Source organism: Vombatus ursinus, unplaced genomic scaffold, assembly GCF_900497805.2.
Source record: "Vombatus ursinus unplaced genomic scaffold, bare-nosed wombat genome assembly UNPS02010548.1, whole genome shotgun sequence".
NCBI classification, from domain to species: Eukaryota; Metazoa; Chordata; class Mammalia; order Diprotodontia; family Vombatidae; genus Vombatus; species Vombatus ursinus.
Genome location: NW_020950326.1, coordinates 2,631,863 through 2,651,647, shown reverse-complemented (window position 1 = coordinate 2,651,647; position 19,785 = coordinate 2,631,863).

Here is a 19,785-nt window from a genome sequence, read left to right as displayed (position 1 = left end):
ACAACCCATAAATTAAAAAGAATTTCACCACCACTTCAAGGATACTTCTCATTTTACATGGCCCATTAAACTCTAGCTCCCTGAAGGTTTAGAATTTGAGAGTGCCTCTTTTATTGGATACAATTTCCTCATGAGTGACTGTTATGCTGCAAGAGGCTTCATGTATATAAACCAGATGTTTATATACTACAGTAAGCCTTCAGCAAGGTAATGCAGTTCCATGACAGTAATGAACAAGGGAGTGGAGGTAGGAAGAAGAAAGATATTAAAATTCTAAGTGTAGTTACTTTCTTAAGGTCTTAGTTGTCAGAAAAAGATATGTCACCATCTATTTCTTAAAAGATCGTTGATTTTACCTATAATACTTTTAGGGTTGGTTTTATGATAGGGCTTTGTACATGCCCAGATCACTTATGATATTGTCACCTATGTGGAAGACAGTAGGGACCTGCTTCTGGGAGACAACCTTCTTCATTCCCTTATCACATGTGTGAGAACAGTTTTTTTCCATTGGCTGTGTAAGAGAAACTGGTTGCATCTGTAAAATTATCAAAGAGTGACACTCTTTCCAGTTGATGGTGTCAGTATAGGGGAGAGCTTGTTCATCCACAAGAGGAGCAGGTACTGTGCACTAATCTGGTTGTGCAGAAGGACCATCTTCCCCACCTGTAGGCTTTGTGACCTCTGAGAAAGAGCTTAGGGTTTTAGTCTGCTTTGTTTGTCCTTTTCAATTCTAGCCACAGGCAATGGATTTCCAGAGTCCTGGAACTCCAGCCATGGTGACCTTCAAACTAGGATTCCAGACTAGATGTTGTTGCTCCCAGCTCAGTAAAGAAGCCCTGAGAAGCCAGGATGTCAAGACTTGAGCCCAAAAGGGATTTTGGACTTGGAACTTGATAGGACTGCCATATAGCAATTGAATGAAACTGAGAACTTAATCCTCCTACCCTCTCCAGAAATTAAGGTGGTAAAGGGATAATTATGTTCCCAACCAGCAGTGTGTGGGTAAATGATTTTACATCTGTTCTTACTATGCTTTGAAGTAAATATTCCTTTGTAAAAGCCAATTGAATTGTTAAGTGCTCTTGATGGACCTAGAATGCTGCCCCCTAAAATTTGGAGAACACAATCAGTAGGGGCTCGAGCCAATGGCAGAGATTGAAACTCCCCAAATTCCTCAAGAGTACCAGACATCCCTGTGTGGAAGGATGAAATTTAGCACACTTGACTCTCAGGCAGTAGGCACTAAAGTAATAACTGCTATACTTGTAAACCCTAAAAACAGAACTAAAGAAAAACATGCGTGAGAAAACTTCAAATGCATATTAAGAAATGTAGGACCTTAAAGAATGCAGATAATCACAGAGCTGTACCTCTATCTAAAGTTCCTTCCCATTTCAAAATTCTGTGATCTATGAAAGAAAATTCATGAATTCATTTGACTCAGCCTCCTACCTTCAAGAAATAAATTCATGAAAATGAAACTGTTTAATGCTTACATGGGATTTGTTAAGAACAAGGTCGTCTTTATTTTTAATGGTAGAACAGTTACAATCGCCTTCTCACACGTGATTCAGTCAATTGGATCAATGTTGTCTTTCTGTGATACAGTGCTACATAGTCACACAATTAGACATCTGTGCTGATAAATTTAACCTTTGTTAAGGAACTTGCTTTAAGAAAGGGAATGTCCAACTTCTACTGCCTATTAAGCCTACTGCACACACAAATCTGGTGGGAGCTGGTCCAATTGGCATTTTTTTAGGTCTTGGTCATAGTGCTCCTGCAAATGTAAAGACTGTAAAATAATTACAGATTTTTTCTAGAGAAAGAAGGAAATTTAATGGGGGCCTATCAACATGTGATACTAGTTCAGCAACAAATAGGCTTACTCAATTTAATTTAAACATCCAAGCAAGGGGACAGTAAAATGTACTACTAATTCAATCACAAACATCCAAACCTATCTCAAATTACATTTATGTAATGGGCACCAAAACCTTGACAAAATCATAAGTACATAAGGAGTACAATTATTAAAAACCTCTTATTGAGCCAATGGGTCATGTGTTGATAGAAAGGAACATGAACTTCCTCATTCTTAGAAGATAGAAGGGGAGGGAAAAAAGTAGAAATAATGAAGCTGACTTTTGATTGCTCCTTAGACCACGAGGAGTTTATGTCTAGCTCTGCCCAAAGGTAAGCCTGTGAGTGTGGGGTGACAGGATCCCCTTTTGTTTGATCCTTTGGCAGACAAGAACCCAGGACAGAGATACAGGGTATACTGTATATATTTAATAATACACCAGAAAGGATGAGAGGAAAGAAAAGTCAGGAGAGAACAATACAAAGGACCTATCTGAAATCACAGCTACTACTTTCAGTTACACTAGGTCTTGTGCTTTCAGCCATATTCTCCTATCAAGATGGAAAGTTTTGTCTCAGCTCCAGCTCCAAGGGTGACAAAACTTCTTACTGCTGCCTATATTAATGACTATTAATGAATCAAAGGTTTTTAATATCTTTAAGAAGGGAGTGTGATATGATGGATGGAGAGAAAAAATTACAGTGAAGATCTGGGTTCAAGGCCTTGCTATGATACATGCTGCCACTGTGATCCTGGCTAAATCCTTTAGCGTCATAGCACCCTAAGTATTATGAGACTGTTAGGTACAGAGCAACTGCTAATCTCAATTGATAAAGAGATATATTTCATCAAAAGCTCCTTCTAACAATGAAATTATATGTGTCAGGATCTCCATGCCAAGACTACCCCTCTCTTTTTACTTCTTTTTTCACTATTAGGAGATACCCTGTTTTCCAGAGCTAAGGCCCAGCAAACAAGCTGTGCCCTGAGCTTGGCATAATAACAACTTTTTTTGTGCTCAACCTCTGAATGAACTCAGTTACTCCAAAATCCTAGAATTGTTTCTTTTTCTTTTAGAATTTTGTTTTCCTCCAGTAACATGTAAACTAATTTTTAACATTTGCTTTTTAAACTTTGAGTTCCAAATTCTCTCCTTTCCTCCCTACCTCCCACTCATTGAAGAGGCAAGCAGTTCAATACAGTTATACATGTATAGTTATGCAAAACATATCCATAACAGTCATGTTGTGAAAGAAAATACAGCAAAAAAAAACCCTCAAAAAATAAAGTAAAAAAAAAATTATGCTGTATCCAGACACCATCACTTCTTTCTCTGGGAATGGATAGCATTTTTCATTATAAGTCCTTCAGAGTTGTCTTGGATCATTGCATTGCTAAGAATAACTAAGTCATTCACAGCTGCTCATCCTATAATATTGCTGTTACTTTGTACACACATTTCACTTTGCATTAGCCCATGCAAGTCTTTTCAGGTTTTTCTGAGAGCATCCTGTCCATCATTTCTTATAGTACAATAGTATTCTGTCATAATCATATACCACACCTTGTCCATCCATTCCCTAATTGGGGGACCCATCAATTTCTAATTGACCCCAGAAATTAACTGCTATAAATATTCATACATATAGGTGCTTTTCCTGTTTGATTTTTTATCTCTTTTGGGATATAGACCCCAGAATTGTTTCACATCAGCACCAGTTGGTCCCTGAGCTTGGTTAGGCACCTGCAGTACCCATGTCTGGTCATGAAGTCCTGCTACAAATCAAACTTGACTCATAGTTGCTGTTACCCTTCATTGTCAGGGCTGCGGCTCACTTTGCAACCATTGCTTCATGTTTTGAGATTTGCCCACACTAACGTTGGTCTCCTCCTAGAAGGAGCTCCAGCATGTGTCTAGCTTCCCTCCTCCAATGGAATAATGAAAAATTTTTGCTTATAGCCACTTAGCTCTTTGGTTTTATTTTGTTTTATTTTATTTTTAGAATTAACTGTGGTTTTGATAAGATTGTGAGCTCTCTCTGTCTGTCTGTATCTGTCAGTATCTGTCTCTCTGTCTGTCTCTCTCTTTCTGTCTCTGTCTCTGCCTCTCTCTGTCTCTGTCTCTCTCTGTCTCTTTCTGTCTTTCTCTCTCTCTGTCTCTCTGTTTCTCTGTCTCTCAGTCTCTCTGTTTCTCTGTCTCTATGTCTCTCTCTCTCTCTCTCTCTCTCTCTCTCTCTCTCTCTCTCTCTCTCTCTGTCTCTCTCTCTCTCTCTCTCTCTCTCTCTCTCTCTCTCTCTCTCTCTCCCTCTCTCTCTTTCTCTCCCTCTCTCTCTTTAGAGTTAACAGCAGCTGCAGAAATGCTGTGGCTCTTTTGTCATCTGTTTTCAGGGTTGACATAAGTTTGACTCAGAAAAGAAAAATCAGAAAGCCAGCTCCTCAAAACAATTGACATGACTCATTGAAGACCACAGTATGGAACCACCAGATTGATGACAGAAAGTCACCTCTTCACCATGTGAACACTTAGTAGATTATTCCTATACTGTATACAATTATATAGAAGGAAAATAGGTTTTTATATTGCTCTCACATTAATAAAACTAGTAGCAGTGAGTTGTAATATATGATTTTAACAAGGAGGGCAGGGAGAGAAAGATCCTAGCAAGGGGTATTTGGAATCCATCTCAGATCTATTAAGTTGCTAAATTCATAGTTATAACTTGATTGATGACTTTACTTCTGAATTAACTGTGTAAACATTTCCTACAAAAATACTAGTAGATTTGGTTACCTATGATGTCTTCACAGTTTAAAGAAAAATATGTAACTATGTCTATACATTTAATTCAGTTATTTATTGGGAGTCATCTTAATAATAATTTCATCAAAGTCAATCTGATTGGCCAAGTCTGTCATTAAGACAGTGCCAAATATCAGATAAACAAAATAAATTATAATTCCAGTATTTCTCATTATAATAATATGTCCTAAAATAATGGTATTACATTTAAATAAAATGTCTATTATTTTATGCAACCCCTTTTATTAATTTGATTAGAAAGGTAGAATTCTTAGATTTTAATAAAATATTAGATTTGTTGAGCAAAATAGATTTACAAACATTTATCACCAAAGAAAAATTCTCAGTCATTTCAGGAAAAGGAACATTAATTTTAATGTTAAAATAAACTTCTCCAAACTAAAAAACAAAACAAAACAAAAGAAAAAATAAAGTTTTTACAACTTAGGAGGCTATTCAGAAATACATTTTCCCCCCTAATCCTTGCAAGTCACCCATATTTCCTTAAATGCATCCATATTATCTCAATTTTCCACGAACAGCCTAGGGACTTGATTCAGTGCCTGAAGAGAATATTTAGAGAATGGTTCTGGACCTAAAACCTCTAAAGTGTCTCCCAAAAAAAAGTTTTCTTTAAAAAAAAAAGCATGGTTGTTGTTTGAAGCTTTTGTTTAAAAGATTCTTTTCAGTGTTTTATGGATGATATGGCTTGATATTAGATATCTTCAATACAAAGTAATATGATCAAAGAAGCTAAAATGTAATTATTAATTAAAGATTAAAAGGTACAAAATAAGAAAACATATGAAGGAATGGAAAAAAAATCCATACACCAGATAGGACTAATATTAATGTATTCATGTTCAGATATGACTATTGGAATGTTGCTCCAAAAAACATAGTAAAATAATTGTTTGAGGGTGAGAGGGCTACCTCTAAAATTCACTCAATTGTCCAGCTTTCTTGTTTTGTAAGTTAAATTTATTAAGTTGACATAACATTTTTTAAGAGTGAATTCATTTAACTATTTTGCTGATTTGTTTTTATTGTAACTGGAATTTCAAATAAGTCCCAAGTTTGAAGGTACAGGATACAAGAGCCTGCTCTGAATTTATCCTCAGAGTGAGTATATTTTAATAAATCTTCCAATAATACCCTGGGAGCATCAATTTTTTAAAATTTTTATTTACTATTTTATTTTCCCCAGTTACATGTAAAAACAATTTTAATACTCATTTTCAAAGCTGTGAGTTCAAATTCTCTCCTTCTTCCAACTCCATCCCGCCATAAGGAGGCAAGCAATTTTATGTAGGTTATACATGTGTAGTTATGTAAACCATTTCCATAGTAGTAATGTTGTGAAAGAAATCATACACCCCCCCCAAAAAAACCTTGCAAAAAATAAAGTAAAAAAAAAGTATGATTCAATCTGTATTCAGACACCATCAGTTCTTTCTTTGAGGATGGATAGCATATTTCATCATTAAGTACTTCAAAGCTGTCTTGGATCATTGTATTGCTGAGAATAGCTAAGTCAGTGGTAGCTGATTATCTTACAATATTACTGTTACATTGTATACAATGCATTTCACTTTGTATCAGTTCAAGTGAGTCTTTCCAGGTTTTTCCAAGAGCATACTGCTCATCATTTCTTATAGCAAACCAGTATTGTATCACAATTACATACCACAATTTGTTCAGCTCTTCCCCAATTTATGGGCATTCCTTCAATTTCCAATTCTTTACCACCAGAAAAGAACTGATATAAATATTTTTGTACATATAGGTCATTTGTCTTTTTTAAATCTCTTTTTTGAGATATAGGCAATAGTGGTATTCCCTAGGTATGCATGCTTCTATAGACCTTAGGGCATAATTCCAAATTGCTCTGGTTGGATGATTGAATCAGTTCACACCTCCACCAACAGTGCATTAATGTCCCATATTTCCTCTATCCCCTTCACCATTTGTCATTTTCCTTTTCTGTCCTATTAGCCGATCTAACAAGGATGAGGCAATACCTCAGAATTGTTTTAATTTACATTTCTCTGATCAATAATGAGTCAGAGCACTTTTTCACATTTCCATATATAGCTTCGATTGCTTCATTTGAAAACTGTTCATATCTTTTGATCATATATAATTTGGGAAATGGCCCTCATTTTTATGAATTTGACTCTGTTCTCTGTTCGAGAAATCAGGCTGTTATCAAACAAATTTGCTTCAAATTTTTTTCAAAGTTACTATTGTTAAATATATGTCCCTCCATCCTATTCCACCCCCATTCTATTCTCTCTTCCCATTCACCCTGTCCCTCCTCAAAAGCATTTTGTTTTTGACTATCCCATCCCCCAATATGTCCTCCCTTCCATTACCCTCCCCCCTTTCTTATCCCTTTCCCCCCTACTTTCCTGTAGTATAAGACAGATTTCTATACCCCATTGTACTTGTGTATTATTCCTTCTCTGAACCAATTCTGATGAGAATAAGGTATACTCACTCCCCCTCACACACCTCCCCCCTTTTCCACTACACTGTAAAAGATTTTTCTTGCCTCTTTTATGTGAGATAATTTATCCCATTCTACCTCTCCCTTTCTCTTTTTCCAAGTACTTTCCTCTCTCACCCCTTAATTTTATTTTTTTAGATATCATACTTTCATGTTCAACTTGCACCTCTGCACCTATGCCCCCCTCCCTCTCTCTCTCTTTCCTTCTCTCTCTCTCTGTATGTATATATATATATATATATATACACACACACTCTCTATATATACATACACATATGTATGTATATACACATACTCCTTCTAACTGCCCTAATAATGAGAAAGTTCTTATGAGTTACAAGTATCAACTTTCCATGTAGTAATGTAAACATTTAACCTTATTAAATCCATTATGATTTCCCTTTCCTGTTTACCTTTTTATGCTTCTCTTGAGTCTTGTATTTGAAAGTCAAATTTTCCATTCAGCTCTGGTCCTTTCATTAAGAATGCTTGAAAGCCCTCTATTTCATTGAATATTAATTTTCCCCCTAAAGTATTATACTCAGTTTTGCTGGGCAGGTGATTCTTGGTTGTGATTCTAGCTCCTTTGCCCTCTGTAATATCATATAACTAGCTCCCCAATCCGTTAATGCAGAAGCTGCTAAATCTTGTGTTATCCTGACTGTGGTGCCATAATACTAGAATTGTCTCTTTCTGGATGCGTGAAATATTTTCTACTTGCCCTGGGAGCTCTGGAATTTAGCTATCGTAGTTTTGGCAGTGTTCATTTTGGGATCTTTTTCAGGAAGTCATCTGTGGGATCTTTCAATTTCTATTTTACCCTCTGGTTTTAGAATATCAGGGCAGTTTTTCTTGATAATTTCTTGAAAGATGATGTTTCGGCTCTTTGTTTGATCATGGCTGTCAGGCAGTACAATAATTTGTTTTAAATCATCTCTCCTGGATCTGTTTTCCAAGTCAGTTATTTTTCCAATTAAATATTTCACATTGTCTTCTATTTTTTCATTCTTTTGGTTTTGTTTTGTTGTTTCTTGATTTCTCATTAAATTATTCCATTTGCTCAATTCTAATTTTGAAAGAATTATTTTCTTTAGTGATCTTTTATACCTCTTTTTCCATTTAGCCAGTTTTTAAGTATTTTTCTTCTTCAGTGAACTTTTGGACCTTCTTTTTCATTTAGCCAATTCTGATTTTTAAGGCATTTTTCTCTTCATTAGCTTTTTGTATCTCTTTTTTTTAAATTTAGCCTAGTATGTTTTTTAAGTTGTTATTTTCTTCAGTATTTTTTGTGTTTCCTTTATCAAGCTGTTGACTCATTTTTCATTATTTTCTTGTATCACTCTTGTTTCTCTTCCCAATTTTTCCTTTACCTCTCTTACTTGATTTTCCAATCTCCTTTGAGCTCTTCCATGGCCTAAGACAAATTCATATTTTTTTGGAGGCTTTGTCTGTAGCAGCTTTGACATTGATATCTCCTTCTGAGTGTGTGTTTTGATCTTCCTTGTCACCATAGTGGCTTTCTATAGTGAGATTTTTTTTCTATTGTTTGCTCATTTTCCAGTCTAATTCTTAAGTTTTAACTCTCTGTTAAGGTGGGCCTCTGCTTCTAGGGTGGAGAGCACACTGTCCCACACTTCAGGGGCTCTGTGCAGTGTTTTCACAGATACTTCTAGAGGCCAGTAAATTTTTAGTTCTTCCAAAATGGTATGGTCTAAGGACCATGAGCAGAGCAGCAGAGTCCTGCCTCAGTGCTATCAAAGAGACTCTCATATTCTCTTTCTGACCAGTTGTTTAACCCCTTGCTGTCTGTGAAAGAGAGCTTTGGAAGTAGCTACTGCAGTTGCTGATTCAGTGGCTCCCAACGCCTGCTTGTGCTCCACTCTCACCCAGGCGCGACAGACATTTCCCTGCTGACCTTCTAACTTGTCTTTGGCCTCTGTGGGCTGAAAGGTCTGTAAATCATCACTATTGCCACTGATTCAGTCTCCTCAAAGCCTGCTCTGGTTTTACTGGGGCCTGGTCTAAGCTGCCGTGGTTAATACTGGACTCTTACCCTGGTGCAACAGACCTTTCCTGCCAACCTTCTAAGCTGTCTTGGGTTGGAAAAATGTTTCACTCTTTTTGTGGTTTCTGCTGCTCTAGAATTAGTTTAGAGTCATTATTTAATGGTATTTGGAGTTGTTTCAGGGAGAGCTCAGTTAAGTCCCTGCCTTTACTCCACCATCCTGGCTCTGACCCTGAGGATCTATTTTTATGACTCTTCTTTTTTCTGAGACTGAGCCTTGAGTCTAACAGCATAAACAACCTCATTTTCTGATTGATGCAAACATCCATATCTTCATATTTTTTTTTAAGTCAGGCACAGCCTTTCAAGCAAACATCAGTCAGTTTGTCAGCTATTATCATAGAGTTAAGTGTGCAGTGATATAATATGACAGCAATATAATTACTTGCACCCTGTACTTGGCAGGCTAAGATTTGTTAGTTTATAGAAAAGATGGTTACATCTTTTGTAAAAATGATGAAATGCCCCAAGTATACAGAATAACATGACCAATGAGTCTTTGGATTTGTTTCCAACATTGGGCATATAGCATCATATCAGCAAGTATAGAGACAGCTTAAGGATGTTCTCCTGGTCTTTGTAACCCCACTAACAATAGAACCCACACCAGCCATTCATGATTATTTACTAGTGCCATTGTCTTTCAAGTGAACAATCATTGCCTTGGGAAACCAGACTGATCCCTGACCAAATAATTGGCCATGGATATGTACAGAATTCTCCAGATCCAATGGGAACTAATTCCATAATGCCACTCAAGTGATCTCATTCAAAGATATCATTGATATTATCACTTAAACATATTGTTGTATTGGGAGAAAGGGAAATTCAGAAGTGAGAAAGGGCTCACTTAATTTATGTGCATCATGATATAGTGTTCCTAGTTAGACTTGCTAGGAAAGCATAGATCCTATATACAAAGCAATTTGCATGGAGTACTGTTTTTGCACATGAAGTTGTTTCATTTATTTCAAAAGAATTTATCATGAATGGCAACACATTCTCATATAGGGCCTGTCTTAGAGATGAGACCTATGGTGTCTACTACTATGGTCCTACTCATTTCATATTACTGACTCTCCAACTAACAAGATGGTGCCAAACATGCAAATTATATATATATATATATAATATATATGTGTTAATATATATATATATTATATATATGTGTATGTATATGTGTGTATGTGTGTGTATGTATATGAAATTCAGAGAGATGGAAAAAAACAGATACACCTGTCACACCTATCCACCTTCATGAGAGTTAGTCTCTTAGGGAAAAGCATAGGGAAAAAGCATAGTGACATATTTATATCATGGAAGTATTCCAGATACCTATCAATGTAGCCACATTTGTTTCATATGCTGGAGTCCCACCTGGTTCTAAGTTGCCTCCCAAACACACCTGAAACTGCTTTTAAGTTTCTATAGTAATATCTAGTCTATAACTACTATCAAATAGGATCAGTCTTCCTCTTCTTTAAATCTCACTCTTCACTTTACACCTATATACTCATAAAGGTGGGTCAATACAATTCATCTATGAGTAGATTGGAGCTGTCTTTTATAAGAGTGTTAACTCATATCAAATTTCTCAGCCTCTCCATTGCCACTAGAACTGGAATATTATATGTTAACATCATATACTTCCCCCCTCCTTTCAGAGTCTTTCTTGAATATATATAATAGGGGCTATGATAAAAGGAGAGCTAGGCCACAAATTGTTCTTTCATTGTACAGCAATGGAGACCATGTGGCATTTAACCTGCATAACTACTGAGCAGATGGTGTTTTGGGACTGAGAGGAGTGGAGCCACTCTCAGAATATAGCCAAAGCAGCCCAACTACTCCAGAATCAAACTTAACTTTCTATGTTTTCTGTCCCCCCCATGCTACTTTCATTAATTCTCTGACTTCCCAGACTTCAAACTCTGACTACTTAAACCTCCCATTCACACTACCTTTTTCTCTTGATCCTGCCTGCTCTGTTTGATTTTGTTTGATTTGTTCTCTTATCTTCCTGCATCCACAGAAGCTATAGGATGCTTCCAGTCTGTTCTGTTGCTCTAGTATTCACCTGTTGTTACCAGATTAATTGTCCTCATCATGCAGATATCTCCTATGCAACTAAAACCTTCTAGTCACTCTAATCTGCCATTACTCACATTTCAATTTGACCCTTTCAGGGTTGTGTTAAAGAAAGCTTGAAACAATTCTAGAGAGCCATTTGCTAAATTTTTGCAAACTCTACAAATTAGAGATTGATGTATCATTTTGTTGATCATCTACACTTAAAAAAGTGATAGAAAAAATGTTAATGGAGACCAAACTCAAAAATGTATCTGTTTACATGGTTTTTTTTTGCTCTGTAGAGCCAGATGTTAATCATTTATTGGTATATCATGGCACAATCATTAAAATCGACCAAACCAAAAGGCTAGAGCAGAATATATTATGCTTCAGCTGAAAAAAAAAGGCAGGGTAGCAATCCTGATCTCAGACAAAGCAAAAGCCAAAATAGATCTTATCGAAAGAGATAAGGAAGGAAACTACATCCTGCTAAAAGGCAGCATGAAGTACATTACAATGAAGTAATATCATCACTAAACATATATGCACCAAATGGTATAGCATCCAAATTCTTAGAGGAGAAGTTCAGGGAGTTATAGGAATAAATAGACAGCAAAACTATACTAGTGGGGGACCTCAACCTCCCCCTCTCTGTACTAGATAAATCTAACCACAAAATAAACAAGAAAGAAGTTAAGAAGGTGAATAGAACATTAGAAAAGTTAGGTATGATAGACCTGTGGAGAAAATTGAATGGGGATAGGAAGAAATATACTTTTTTATCAGTGGTACATGGCATATACACAAAAATTGACCATGTACTAGGGCATAAAAACCTCACAACCCAATGCAGACAGGCAGAAATATTAAATGCATCCTTTTCAGATCATGATGCAATAAAAATTATATGTAATAAAGGACCATGGAAAGATAGACTAAAAATAATTGGAAACTAAATAATCTAATCCTAAAAAAAGATTGGGTCAAACAAGAAATCATAGAAACAATCAATAACTTCATCCAAGAGAATGACAATAATGAGACAACATAGCAAAATTTATGCAGTGAAAGCAGTTCTTAAAAGTTTTATATCTCTAAATGTTCACATAAATAAAATGGAAAAAGAGGAGATCAATGAATTGTGAATACAACTAAAAAAACTAGAAAAAGAAAAAATAAAAATCCACAATTAAACACCAAATTAGAAATATTGAAAACCGAAGGAAAAATTAATAAAATTGAAATTAAGAAAACTATTGAACTAATTAACAAAACTAAGGGCTGGTTTTATGAAAAAACAAATAAAATAGATAAAACTTTGGTTAATTTAATTAAAAAAAGAAAGAAGAAAACTAAATAACTAGCATCAAGAATGAAAAGGGTGAATCTACCACCAAGGAAGAGGAAATTAAAACAATAATTAGGAACTATTTTGCCCAACTGTGTGCCAACTAAATTTGACAATCTTAATGAAATGGATACATAATTACAAAAATATAAATTGCCCAGATTAACAGAAGAGGAAGTAAAATACTTAAATAACCCCATCTCAGAAAAAGAAATTGAACAAGCCACTGATGAAGTCTCTAGGAAAACATCTCCAGGGCCAGATGGAGTTACATGTGAATTCCATCAAACATTTAAAGAACAATCAATTCCAATACTATACAGACTATTTGGGAAAACAGGTGAAGAAGGAGTCTTACCAAATTCTTTTTATGATACAAATATGGTGCTGATACCTAAACCAGGAAGAGTCAAAATAGAGAAAGAAAATGATCGACCAATTTCTCTAATGAATATAGATGCAAAAAATTTTTATAGCAAGTTATCACAAGAATAATACACTATGACCAGGTAGGATTTATACCAGGAATTCAGGGCTGTTTCAGTATTAGGAAAACTATCAGCATAATTGAGCATATCAACACCAAAACTAACAGAAACCACATGATCATCTCAATAGATGCAGAAAAAGCTTTTGACAAAATACAACACCCATTTCTATTAAAAACACTGGAGAACATAGGTATAAATGTAGTTTGCCTTACAATAATAATCATCTACCTAAAACCTTCAGCAAACATCATATGTAATAGGGACAAGCTAGAAGCATTTCCAGTAAGATTGGGGGTGAAACAAGGATGTCCATTATCACCACTGTTGTTCAATATCATACTGGAAACATTAGTTTTAGCAATAAGAGAAGAAAACTAAATTGAAGGTATTAGAATAGGCAAAGAAAAAACAAAGCTATAACTCTTCACAGATGATATGATGATGTACTTAGCAAATCCTAGAAAATCAAGTAAAAAAAATACTTAAAATAATAAACAACATTAGCAAACTTGCAGGCTATAAAATAAACCCACATAAATCATCAGCATTTCTATATATTACCGACAAAGCCCAACAGCAACAGATAGAAAGAGAATTTCCATTTAAACTTACTGTAGACATTATAAAATATTTAGGAGTCTATCTCCAAAAACAAACCCAGGAAATCTATGAACACAATTACAAAACACTTTTCACACAAATAAAGTCAGATCTAAATAATTGGAAAAACACCAGTTGCTTATGGGTAGGCTGAGCTAATATAATAAAAATGACAATTCTATCTAAGCTAATTTACTTATTCAGTGCCATACCAATCAAAATACAAAAAAAAATTATTTTATAGGGTTGGAAAAAAGTAACAACAAATTCATTTGAAAGAACAAAAGGTCCAGAATATCAAGCGAACTAATGAAAAGAAATGCAGGGGAAGGTGGCCTAGCCATTTCAGATCTTAAATTGTATCATAATGCAGCAATCATCAAAACTCCTTGGTACTGGTTAAGAAATGGAGTGGTGGATCAGTGGAACAGGTTAAGTATACAAGACACAGTAGTCAATGAGTATAGAAATCTATTATTTGATAAACCCAAAGACCCCAGCTTCTGGGATAAGAACCCACTCTTTGAAAAAAAAACTGCTGGGAAAACTGGAAAAGAGTATGGCAGAAACTAGTCATTGATCAAAATCTCACACCATTTACCAAAATAAAGTCAAAATGGGTTCATGATTTAGATATAAAGGCTGATACTGTAAGCAAACTGAGAGAGCAAGGAATAAGTTTACCTATCAGATTTATGGAAAACAGAAGAATTTATGACCAAATAGGAGATAGAGAACATTAAAAAAAAAGCAAAATGGGTAACTTCGATTACATTAAATTGAAAAGTTTTTGCACAAACAAAGCCAATGCAACTAAGATCAAAAAGAAGGTAGAAAATTGGGAAAGAATTTTTACCACCAGTCTCTCTGATACGGGCCTCATTTCTAAAATATATAGAGAATCAATTCAAATTTATAAGAACACAAGCCCTTCCCCAATTGATAAATGGTCAAAGGATATGAATAGACAGTTCTCAGATGAAGAAATTAAAGCCATCTATAGTCATATGAAAAAAATGCTCTAAATCACTATTGATTAGAGAAATGCAAATCAAAACAACTCTGAGGTACCATATCACACCTATCAGATTGGCCAACATGACAAAACAGGAAAATGATAAATGTTGTAGAAGATGTGGGAAAATTGGAACACTAATACATTGTTGGTGGAGTTGTGAAGTGATCCAACCATTTTGGGAAGAAATTTGGAACTATGCCCAAAGGGCTATAAAAATGTGCATACCCTCTGGCCCAGCAATAGCACTTCTAGGGCTATATCCCAAATAGATCATATAAATGTGAAAAGGATCCACATGTACAAAAATATTCACAGCAGCTCTTTTTGTAGTGGCAAAGAATTGAAAATTGAGAGGATGCCCATCAATTGGGGAATGGCTGAACAAGTTGTAGTATATGAATGTAATGGAATACTATTGAGCTATAAGAAATGATGAACAGGCTGACTTCAGAAAAACCTGGAAAGACTTGTATGGTCTGATGCTGAGTGAAATGAGCAGAACCAAGAGAATGTTGTACACAATAATAGCCACATTGTGCGATGACTAATATTGATATAATTAACCCTTCCTGGCAATACAAGGATCTAAGACATCTCCAGAGTCCTTGTGATGGAAAATGCTATCCACATCCAAAGAAAGAGCTATGGGGTTTGAATGCAGGTCAAAGCATATTATTTACTTTTTTTTTTCTTCTGTTGAGTTTTGTTTCCTCTTTCTAGTGGTTCCTCCTATTGGTTCTATTTCTTACTTACACCATCACTAATGTGAAAATATGTTTAATAGAAACATATATGTATAGCCTATATCAGATTGTTTGCAGTTTTGGGGAGGGAGGTGGGGAGGGAAGGGGAGACAAATTTTAAACTCAAAAGCATATGGAAGTGATTGTGGATAAATCAAAATAAATTAATTAAAACTTAAAAAAAAACCTTTACAAGGTAAATTTGGAAAAATAAATAAATAAATAAAATGGACCAAACCTACCCCAAGCATTTTAGAGGTTTAACAAAGTATGGAAGAGGGGTTATGAACATTAGTGGTTATTACTGAGAAGACTAAAAGAAAATCATTGGCAAGTTACAAATCTGGCACTATTAGAAAATGCCTTCATTTTATTTTTTTTATGCCTTCTTCTGCAATTCTTGTTTCCTTCCATCTTATGATAACAGGATGGATGAAAAAGAGATATTTTCTTACACTAACAAGGAAGAACTTTTTTGGACAGATGTCATATAAAAATAAAAATCCCCTCAAATAGCCCATATACTAAGGAACAATAATCATGAGGTGTTCAAGGGTTCATTGGAATGGAATTGTGTTCCAAACCTTTTTACCCCTCCTAAAAATCTCCCATGGCTCCCCCTCACACTACAATCTCAGCTGAGAACCTTGACTCATATTTTATTGAAAAAAAATTGAAACCATGTGCCAAGAGTACTCTCTTCTCCCCTTCTCCTCATCTCCTATCACCCAGATGCTTTTGCCATGCTCTCCTACTTCACTCCAGTCTTATATGAAGAGGTGGCCCTTTTCTTTGACAAGGCTAATTACTTTGTATATGCACTGGTGATCTTATATTCTCCAACTGATTGCCTCCTTTATTATCCCCATTTTCTCACTTTCTCTTCAATCTTACCCTCTCTACTGGCTTTTTCTCTTCTTACGTTAAACATGTCTGTATCTCTTCCATTCTCAGAAAACCCTCATTAATTTTAAAAAGCCCACTACCATTAGCTATTGTTACATATCTTTCCTACATACTGTGTCTAGAATCCTTGAGAAGACCATTTATAATAGGTGCCTCCATTTTCATTTTCTTCATTCGCTTCTTAATCCTATACAGTCTGCCTTCTTATTTTAATAACATTTTAATTAATTAAATAACTAGTATTTAATTAAATAATGGTTTTCTTAATTCTCATTCATTTTGACCTCTCTGTTGCCTTTTACAGTCATATTCTCTTCTTTCTAAATTATCATGACATTAACATCTCCTGATTCTCTTCCTACTTATCTAATCATCCTTCTTAGTCTCCCATTATGGATCTACATCTAAGGCATAACCACTAACTTGATATCTCACAGATCTCTATTCTAGGCCCTCTACTCTTCTCTCTCTCTAATATTTAACTTAATGATCTCATCAACTTCCATGGATTCAACTATATATAATCTCTATACTGATGATTCTCAAATCTATTTATACACTGTTAACTTCTCTGCTGACTTCCAATCATACATCTCCAACTGCCTATTAAGCATCTTGCACTGCATGTCCTATAGACACCTTAAATTCAACAAGTTCAGAATCAAACTCATTATCTTTACCTCTTTTGTTCAAACCTTGCTATTACTGTTCTAGATACCATTATCCTAACAGTCACACAGGTTTGCCATCTAGGTATAAGCATTGATTCTCCATTCTCTCATAGCCCCCTCAATATACAATTTGTTGGCAAGGTCTATCAATTTTAACCTTGTAACATTTCTCTCATATGCCTCTTCTCCTCTGACATTGCCACCACGCTGCTATGGGCACTCATCACCTCACACCTGGACTATTGCAATAGTCTTTTGATTGTTCTACTTGCCCCAAGTCTTTTTTTTATTAATTTATTTTGCTTTATCAACAATCACTTCCATAGGATTTTGTGTATTAAATTTTTCTCCCTCTCCCTCCCCTGCTTCTTCCCTAAGATGGTATGCAATCTGATATAGGCTATGCATATACATTCCTAGTAAACATATTTTTACCTTAGTGATATTGTAAGAAAGAATTAGAACCAATAGGAGGAACTATCAGAAAGAGGAAACAAAACTCAACAGAAGAAAAACAATAGCAAATAGTACGCTTTGATTTGCATTTAAACTCCATAGTTCTTTCTTTGGATGTGGATAGCATTTTCCATCATGAGACCTTTGGAGATGTCTTAGATCCTTGCATTGCTAAGAAGGGCTAAGTATATCAACATTAGTCATTGCACAACGTGACTGTTATTGTGTACAATTTTCTCCTGGTTCTTCTCATGTCATTCAACATCAGTCCATACAAGTCATTCCAGGTTTTGCTGAAGTCTGCTTGTTCATCATTTCTTGTAGCACAATAGTATTCCAATACATTCATATACTACAACTTGTTCATCCATTCCCTAATTGAGGCATTCCCTCAATTTCCAATTCTTTGCCACCACAAAAAGAGCTGCTATAAATATTGTTGTACATGTGGGAGTCCTTTTTTATGATCTCTTTGAGAAATGGCCCTAGAAGTGCTATTGCTGGGTTTTGCCCCAAGTCTTATACCACTTTGGATAATCCACTACTTAGTTAACAAAGTGATTGTCTTAAATCATAGGTCCGACCACATCCCCCACCCCCTTCTCTACTCAATATATGTCTGTAGTTCTCTATCATATCTAGTATCAAATATAAAATCCTCTGTTTTGCTTTCAAAGATATAAATTTCATAACCTGACATTCTCCCCACCTTTCCAGTCTTCTCACTCCTAATACCCAGCCACACACTCTTTGATCCAGTCACATTGGGCTCTTTGCTGTTTCTCCAACAAGACATTCCTCCCAACTCCAGGCATTTTCACTGGCTGTCCCTTATGCATTCAAGTCTCAGTTAAAATCCAATCTTCTAAAGGAATCAGTTCCCAATTCCTTTTAATTGTAGTGCCTTCCCTCTATTTGTTGCTTCTGTTTTTCCCTGCACCTACCTTTTTGTACATAATTATTTGCAGGTTGTTTCTTGAAAACAGGAACTGTCTTTTCTCTTTCTTCATATCCCTAGCACATAACACAGTGCCACAAACATAGTAGGTGCCTGATAAATACATATTAACATTAATTAATTAATCAATTAAGGATTTAAAAAGTAAGATATGTTACCAAGGGATAAGAAGTAAAAACCTCTGATTTTATACCCTCATATTTCTAGGGTTATCAAGTTTTTGTTTAGCTACACACTTAGTATCTGAAAAACATCCTGAGGTTAATTACAAAAGAATTGAAAGTAGAAAACTCTAAGAATACATCAGAGTCACTACTTCTATAACAAATGGTACATTACAAATAAGAGGGGACAAAACACTGCTGGATTGATCCCTAGGATTGTGCCATCTCAGATTAGTCTTTCTAAGTCTTTCTTAGGCTAAGAAATGATTATAATTAGCGGACAACAATTTCCCCAGGGGTTGTAAGTTTTGTTATTAGCACATACCATTTTTCATTATCTGCATTTGGATAGAGAAAAGAAAAGCTATTCTATACCTAATGGAATTTATTGTAACTTTTCACATTAGATATAATGGCCAATGCTGTTATCCATTCCTTCCTAAGGAGTCTTTAGTAGCTTTTCAAAGGAATAAGATTAGTATTACTACAATTATTTATTGGCCTTGCACCATGCAAATTTATTTATAGGATACCTGTTTAATTAAATTGTTAAATGGCAACAAAATGCATTTCTGCAAACATGTTTATATATATATATACACACACATATATGTATGTGTATATATGTACATATATAATAGACATAGATATGTATATGTATAATGGGTACAATTAATTGATTATACCCTCCCCTTTATGGAACTTTGAGCCCTTTCCAGTGGGGTCACATGTGGTGTTTTGGGGACTTGCTGCTTTAGTGGTGACATAGAGATTCCCTGAGCAAGAGAAAACCACCATGCAGAATTTTTAAAAATTTCCACACTCATTCTTGTTTCTCTCTTAGGAAGACACAGTTTGAAAATAACTCTAACTCTCTCTCTCTCTCTCTCTCTCTCTCTCTCTCTCTCTCTCTCTCTCTTCCTGTGAGGAAACAAAGATGCTTTGTTATGCCTCCCTCAAATTCCTTGTCAGCTTCTTAGACACGGAGCCACTCACATGTGCTTCCCAGATAAACTTGAGCCTCAGCCTCAAGCCCTAATTCTGTTTGTATTCCTTCTTTTAGCTTCGCTGACTGAATAGCAATCATGGGACATATATTTTTTCAGAAATGGCTACCAC